This window comes from Panicum virgatum, chromosome 5K (genome assembly GCF_016808335.1).
Source record: "Panicum virgatum strain AP13 chromosome 5K, P.virgatum_v5, whole genome shotgun sequence".
NCBI classification, from domain to species: domain Eukaryota; kingdom Viridiplantae; phylum Streptophyta; class Magnoliopsida; order Poales; family Poaceae; genus Panicum; species Panicum virgatum.
In genome coordinates this window covers 25510804-25519269 of record NC_053140.1, presented here as the reverse complement: position 1 = coordinate 25519269, position 8466 = coordinate 25510804, and the positions used below count along the sequence as shown (strand labels likewise).

The window sequence follows — 8466 nt, the reverse complement described above, 5'->3', positions numbered from 1 at the left end:
CTTCTTTCTTTTAGGTGCGGAGGGTCATTGTTCTGGCTGGGGTTATGGTGCACCCCAGAGTGCTTGCCCTTCACTGTCTTGTTGGATCATGAAGCGCTGCTCTTTCTTCTTCTTGAACCTGAAAAACATATCCTCCCTTCTGACATGGAAACAGATTTCTCCCTTTCGGACATCGATCCTTCCTTGGCAGACCTTAGAAAAGGTCGCCCAAGTACGAGGTCTACTCCGAGGTCGCCCTCCATATCCATTACCACAAAGTCGGCAAGGACGAAGGCGTCTCGTACTCGTACGAAAACGTGTTCGGCTATCCCTTAGGGATACCGAATGGTTGAATCTGCATGCTGTACGAGCATAGTTGTTGGGGAAAGAGCAGGATATTCAAGTGCTTCATATATTACCTTGGGCATTATATTCACGCTTGCTCCCAGATCGCATAGGCATCGCTCGAAGTGTTTGATGTAGATCGAGCAGCTGATCATGGGGACCCCTGGATCCTCTTGCACCGCTGCCACCATGCCATTACAAACGTCGTTCCTTGGGGGATAGTACCTACCTGCATGGTTATTGCGTGGTGGCCTCCGGGACGAGTTATGCCGCCCGGTAGACACCATGCTGACATTTTCAACGGGAGACTTGGGTTGCCCCGGGATCTTCCCGCTCTCAACAGTAGGTAACGAAGCAGCAATTTGTGCAAGTTGGGTTTCGATCATTTTGTTGAAACTTAACTGGTTTTTAAGAGTTGAAGACAAAGTTTCAAGCTTGACATTTAAACTTTCCAGGGATTTGTCATTGGCCAAAAGCTTTTTATTTATATTTTCATTGATTTTAACTTGGCCACGAACAAGTTCTCTCAAGGGAGGTTGGTTTGAATTGAAATTCGAATTATAAGAAGGATTGTAGTTATTACCTCCCTGAAAAGGTGGACGTGGCTGCTTCCACCCCTGGCCTCCTTGTGGTGGATGGTACCCGTTGTTGTTGTTGAGGTATGCGTAGTCTTCACGGGTTTCGGGGCAATCGTTCCCCGAGTGTCCTTCATTACCACAGACTTCGCACGTGAAGTGCGAACCCATGGCGTAAACAGGAGCATGGATCGGTTGTTTGCTCCCTTCCTCCATCTTCTTGATTAGGAGGTCCAGCTTCCCGGCAATCATATCCGTCTCTTTGACGGTATGCATGCCTTTTGTACGGGGTTGGAGTCATTCATCGCTCCACCTATGATTGGAGACCATCTTCTCGACCAATTCTTTTGCTTTGGCGATAGTCAGGTCGAGGAAGGCTCCTCTAGCAGCAGCATCAATGTTGGCTCGAGATGTCATTGTGAGCCCGTTGTAGAAGCTTTGCAGGACGAACCACTCATCCATGCCGTGATGAGGACAGGCCAGGATGTATTCCTGTAGCCTCTCCCAAGCTTCTGGGATGGATTCCATCCCCGTCTGCTGGAAACTTGATATTTTCCCGCGTAGGGCATTTGTTTTGCCCAGCGGGAAGAATTTTACGAGGAACGCCTTGGAGCATTTGGCCCAGGTGTCGATGTCCTTTTCTTTATAAAACCACTATTTCGCCTTCTCCAGGAGGGAAAAGGGAAACAGACGAAGCTTGACAATGTCGGCGGCGACACCCCGTATGACAACGGTGTCGCAGAGCTCCAGAAAATTCTGCAAATGTGCATTTGCATCCTCATTCGGCTTGCCACAGAAAGGGCTACCCTGCACCATGTTGATGAGGCTTGATTTGAGCTCGAAGTTCACGTCCCCGACATTGATGTTGGGGCCAGTGGCCACATTGTCAGTGGAGGGGACGGAGAACTCGCGGAGAGTCTTTTCAGCCATAGCCTCAAGAACGAGTGGTGCTTCCGAAATGGGTTCCTGTGCCGGGAGGATAGCGCGAGGAGGAACGACGCGAGGTCGTGCCCTTCTCACGAGCCTCTCTGGATTGTCTATGTAGTTTTCCGGCAGGGAGAAACCGGTCATACACTACCCCTGTCTTCTTTCAAATAAAAAATAAGAGAAGATATAAAGTGACATTAGCCTGAAAGAGTAAAGACTATATCCTGAGTACAAGGTCTAAATTAATATCAGCACAATATCTTTGTTCACATGCCGTCCCCGGCAACGGCGCCAGAAATGTTTGTTGACATTTCTTAGCGCAATCACTAGGAATGGTTAATCCTTAGCAACAGCGCCAGAAATGCCTGTTGGCAGTCCTTAGTGCAGTCACTAGAAATGAGGGCGCCGAACCCATCCTAGCAACTGCACCCAAGGGGTGCCACTCTCGTGGTATAATCAATACAATTACAGATGGATCCGCAATCGCACGGATATACCGTTGTAGCATTTCACTCGGAGAGTAAGGGTATCGTCATTTATTTGTGTCCCAAAGGACGACAGTGGCAAAGGTATTGTACATAACATTAACCATGACATTGTGCCTCAAGCAATAGGCAGTGCTCTAACAGGGGTAAGTCCAAGTAAAGAATAAGCAAGGGTAATGCGACACAGTACACATCCACACTCCAAGAGGAAGGAATAAAGGAGAGAAACTATAAAACAAAGAACTACTCTATCCTACGTCAAGTCAGCTGGAGCTTAGGCTAGGTTAGGTGTCCTAGTGCTTCTATCCAAAGCTGGGGTCATGTTAGATCATGGTTAGGCCTGCAGGTGCCAGGAAAATGGGATAGCGGGGAGAAGGTCCCGCACTGGAGTACATCCAGTTCCGTTACCTCTTTGCATGAACTCCTACACCGAACCCGAACGTCGGGGAGTACGCTAAATGCAACACCGCTGTTACGCCAGACGGACAGGGCTGTCACCACCTGCCGTCTACCCCAGTCACACCGTGGAGCACGATCATATCCGAAGGATCCCACATACCTGTGGCGGAACCACCCAAAACTACTGGGCCCGGGTGCACTGATCTTTGTTGCTAAGGAACTCTGACCCAACTCGGCACTCACCGGTAGTTCCTCGAGTGAAGCCTCGATAAAAGCCACGCTATTCCAGGATCAGCAGACAACACTCACGCGAAGGTGAGCCCAGAGATTACAACACAGAACATTTCATACATCTCAGAGTGATTGCAGCGGAAAAGAAAATTTATTACAAACCATGTTCAGTACTCAAATTATTCAAGTCTCAACGTTCAGCGGAAGTAGTAAAGATAACTAGCGAGATCACGTGACGCATCGATAAAGCCCGTACGAATGCATCACTCAGCGGGAGGGTGGTCAGCACCAGCTGAAGGACCATCCCACTCAACAGACCAACCCGGAGGTAGAGTACAAGGCCAAGTAAGACTCACAAACAGATCCTCGAAGGTAGTACCTGAAAAACAGTGCCACAAGAAAGGCTGAGTATACTAATACTCAGCAAGACTGACCCGTCACCAGATATAACATAGTTCGATAACTAGACATGCAAGGCTTTTTGGGTTGGTGGGGTTTGTTTGCCAAAAATGCCACTAAATGTTGATCCTTATTTCAAATTTTATTTAGCCATCTTCTAGTTAGATTAACCATTCTAAGTTTGCACCCAACTCTACACAAACATGGTAGAGCAATCATTTAATCAACCAGCAGTATTGTCATCATCATGTTCCACTTGTTACTCTATGTGACCGAAATCATTAAGCAGTCTCATGCCGTGAGAGGCGGACGATTCCGAATCGAATTTCAACCTGGCCAGGGGAACCTAGACCACACGCATGGGGATCGACTTCGCTCCCGCCCACGCTACTTTTCCCCTTTCTTTCCAGTCCGTGGATCCGGCACACCCTCCTCGACTACAGAGTCCGACCACTCTGTACCCGTACGTCGCGACATAAAAATAAACCCTACTTCTACCAGGAGGGTGCGAGATCGTTCCACTCGCCGGTCCAATCAGGCACTTAAGCTTACCGATTACCATATTTCTCGGTATGTGGCTAGTACTTTCAAACGCTTAACGAAATGAGCCACACATCGCGACCTTAGCCATTTTTGACTATACCAGCGGGGTATCACAACTACACAACCCCGCCTGTTGTCCTTACATTTCAACAGGAATTAAAGTCAGTACAATTCCTATTTGCTCGCGAGAGGCAGGAAACCACTCGACTTCTACCGTACCTATTTAGCATGGCAACTAGTCGATAAAAAGATCCGGTATCAAACATAGGTTCCTAGGGATCATGCATCTAAGGTTTTCGATCAACGCCTAGAAAACTTAAATGCAGAAAACAAATATTGCAAAGCATTAATAAATAGATAGCTGAATGATAATTTGGAAAATAGTGGGATTATGCTCCGGGGCTTGCCTTCTTGGGCACTGCCAGGCAGAAAAGCCTCTGGAGCTTGGCCCAGGTCTTGAGGCAAGTTAGTACAGTTCAAATTGACCTCCTGCTCCGCTCGAGAGTCCGCAAGCACCAGCTCGTAGTCTCCGTCCGCGAGATTGACCGCTTTTATATGCAATGCCAGATTATGAGTTATTCATGGATAACGATTTCTTTCCTTCACGATAAAGTTGTAGTTCACAAAGTTAATTTAGTGATGATTTCACATTTCATTTTATGGGCAATCGTTTATAGAGTAGTAAACATAACTACGTTCCTTCATGAATGAGTGGGGGTTTTGGTTTTCATTTTCAATTTCAATACCTAGCATGCTTTCATTATTTCATAATAACAACTCTACTCATGAACTAGTAATGAAAAAAAACTAAAGTAACACAGATCCAACCCTGAACATTCATGATATAAATTTCAGCATCTAACCATAGAGAAAAATCTATAACTATTCATGCAAGGATTACTCTAGTTGCTTCACCTTTTTGTACAGAACATTCCACGTGGGTTCTGGAGCTACAAATTTTATGGGAGCAACTTCAAAGCACATACTCAGCACTGAAATTTTTCCCGATTTTATACACTCATACAGCAGAGGTGATAAAAAGAATAAAACTAGCAAGCCATTAACAAAGATTAAATCTACAGAAAGTTTTACTAGGGAATTGGTTCTCAAAATTTTACCAGACTCTAACCATGAGCTAAATATACTCCAAAAAAATTATTGAGCTTTATAACCACAAGATAAATTGCCTATGCATTTAACTTAACATGAATTAGCATAAATTTCTCAAGGTGCATTTAACCAGTACTACATATGAACATTTTATTATAGATAGAACATACTCTAAACAAGATCATGCCCAAAAATCATGATCAGAAACATTGTAGATTACTTAGAACAAAAATAGTAAATTTAGCCCTAAGATGCTAACAATGATTATTCAACAAAGCAAAACTCAGTAACTGCAGTTCAAAATTTTTATACAGGAACACATAGCTAAAAAGAGACTCCAGAAATAAATATAGATTTTTCTGATTATAAGAACTATATATGAAGAATTAAGTTGATTAAACAAGCATAAATCATGGTATATAGCAAATGGACTCTAACAAATCTGAAATTTATGGATTTACAATATTTCCGTTACACATGTATGCAGTAAGAATTCCAGAGCAAGATCATGTGTATATTTTCCAGTATTAAATCGAGAATGATAGCAACAGTTTAGAGAATCTTGATTGTTCCAACATGATCACTATTTTGGTTGGGTGCCATCTTTTTACTGTGATCTTAAACTTACATTGGTGATAATATATCCAAAAATCAAGGTCATTTTCTTAGCAGAACTTCATGAACATGCATAAGGTGGTTTTCTTATTCTTTTCCCTAGATTAATTTCGGTTGAGTTTCTGCAGATGTGAATGCTACAAAATTTGTAGATCTTGTTACAAGGATTCCAGATCAGTTGAGTTTACATTTTTCTGATTTTTATGTGATTTGTTTCGCATTTTATAAGTTCACTGGTATACACTGGAATACTTGCAGAAACACCCTTGAACGAAAAAAAGAAATTACAACCGGGTCCTTGGCCGGCCTTCTCCGCCGTGGCATCTTGCCGGTGGTGTTCTGCGACGCAGGGCTTACCGGGGCTGCCACGGGGAGGCGCGTGGGAGAGAAGGGATCGAGGAACACCTACCCTGGTCGACGTTCGAGTGTTTGGTGCACGGTTTCAAGCTCGTCATCGGCAATGGCGGGTCGGTTGTTCGGTTCGCCAGCGCTGGAGGTGAAGGAGGGCTCGGGGTAGGGGAACAGGGCGTGCACGAGCACCGCGTGAGCTTGTGGAAGCTTCTGGGAAGCTGTCGGGCTCGGTCTCCTTCGGAGCTGGCCGGTCCGGGTGAGCCTAAGCTCGCCGGCGGCGGCGCAAAAGGGGAGCGGCGTCGGGATGAGGTTTGGGTTCGATTCCACGCGCGTGGAGCGTAACTAGGAGGTGGCGAAGCTGCTGCGGTGGTCGGAGGGGGCAATGTAGGGCTGGGTTAGCCGGTCCGCGCGAGCTGGATCTCGGCGGCCATGGCGGAGCGGCGGGAGGAAGAAGAAGGGGGAGAAGACACGCGACGGTGGAGTTCTGGGGGTCTTTATAGGCCAAGGAGCTCCTGGGTGAGGGATGTAGTGACTGGGGGCGGTCGATTTGGCCCTGGGCGACTCGATGGCGAGCGGGCGGAGGAGGCAGCGGCGCTGCGCCGGGCGGGGGTGTCGTGGTGTCTCGGGGAGCGGCCTGGGACGCGTGTGCGCGTGAGGAGGTGCCAAGAGGCGGGCCAGGTGGCGCTGGGCTACTTCCCGGGTCCATTTGGCCGCGGGCGCGCGGTGGACGAAGTCCACCGGCGGCGTACGGCGGGCAGCGGGCGAAACAGAGCCAGCCGGGAGAGAGAGATGGAGATAGGGACTCTTTTGCGATTTCTGAAAATTCCAGGGACCTTTCGGTAAACTAAAATTATCTCCTATTTGGAGGGCTCAAATGAAAAAGTATTGAATACCACTTTTGCATAACTTTTCAAGATCTACAACTTTCGTGTTATGCAAATTTTCATTTGAAACTCACATTTTGAACTATTTGTACAATTGCAAATTTGCACAAAAGGACTTTGGTTTTATTCAGTTTTTGACTTGATTTTGGCTGAAGTTCAATTGAGCACATGTCAATTGAAGCACCTCTCATAAGCCAACTAAAATTTTGTGCACCTTTTTGAATTGAAATTTGAATAGTTTTCACTCTTCTTCTTGTCTCCTTTAATTTCTTTTGTATAATTGGTCCTTTATTTGACCCTTTCTTTTTGAATTAATTTCCCAAATTTTTCTTTTAACTTTAACTAAGGTACATTGGTTGTATTTAAATGTACTGACACCTGAGGTGTCACAACCTACCCCCCTTAAAAAGAATCTCGTCCCGAGATTGGATGATGGAATTGAGGTGGGGAAAATGATATACTTGAGGTGGAGCTAAGAAAACCCGGATAATGTCGATTAAGATAATCTTCCGTCTCCCAGGTGGCTTCTTCTTCAGTGTGATGAGACCACTGAACTTTATACATTTTTACCACCTTTCGACGAGTACCTCTCTCTTTTTGATCCAGAATTCTGAGTGGATATTCGGTATATGAGAGATCGGGCTCCACTAAAATTTCTTGTTGATCAATGATTTCCGTAGGAACTCGAACACATTTCTTGAGTTGGGATATGTGGAAAACATTATGGATGGCGGCGAGTCGTGAAGGAACTCGCAAACGATAAGCCACGGGTCCACATTCTTCACTGATTTCATATGGCCCGACATAGCGAGGTGCTAGCTTACCCCTGACTCCGAAACGTTGAACGCCTCGAGTTGGGGACAGTCGTAAGTAGACGTGGTCACCAACCATGAATTTCAAAGGATCCTTTCTTTTATTGAAATAACTCTTTTGCCGAGACTGGGCTGCTCGGAGATTTGCTTGTACTATTTTTACTTTCTCCTCAGCCTCGATCACTAATTCGGGTCCAAATATTTGACGTTCTCCAGTCTGGGACCAACTCAAAGGAGTTCGACACCGTCGACCATACAAGGCCTCGAAAGGTGCCATCTTCAGACTGGCCTGATAGCTGTGGTTATAAGAAAACTCAGCCAAGGATAAACATTTGTCCCAGCTCTTGTCATAATGGATGACACTTGCTCGAAGCATATCCTCAAGGATTTGATTCACTCTTTCGGTCTGTCCGTCAGTTTGTGGATGGTAAGCTGAGCTTCGAATTAATTTAGTTCCGAGAGCCTCTTGGAGTTGCTCCCAAAACCTTGCCACAAACTAAGGACCACGATCCGATATAATTGTTTTGGGTATACCGTGTAGGCAGACAATCCGATCAATATAGATTTCAGCATATTTCTTGGCTCGATATTCAGTATGCACTCGAATAAAATGAGCGGTCTTTGTGAGCCTATCAACAATGACCCAAATGGAATCATGATGCTGAGAAGTATTTGGTAAGCCCACGATGAAATCCATGCTGATATCTTCCCATTTCCAAGACGGAATTGGTAGAGGTTGGAGAGTTCCAGCAACTTTCAAGTGACTAGCTTTCACTCTCTGACAGGTGTCACATTCTGCGACATATTTGGC

At 45.7% G+C, this 8466-nt stretch overlaps 1 non-coding gene across 1 annotated transcript; it reads left to right on the top strand.

Moving 5' to 3' along the window:
• The first annotated feature begins 1359 nt into the window (after window positions 1-1359).
• Window positions 1360-1463, top strand: LOC120710932. The gene has a single exon (XR_005690100.1). It is a non-coding gene; the product is annotated as a small nucleolar RNA R71 (small nucleolar RNA).
• Window positions 1464-8466: the final 7003 nt, after the last annotated feature.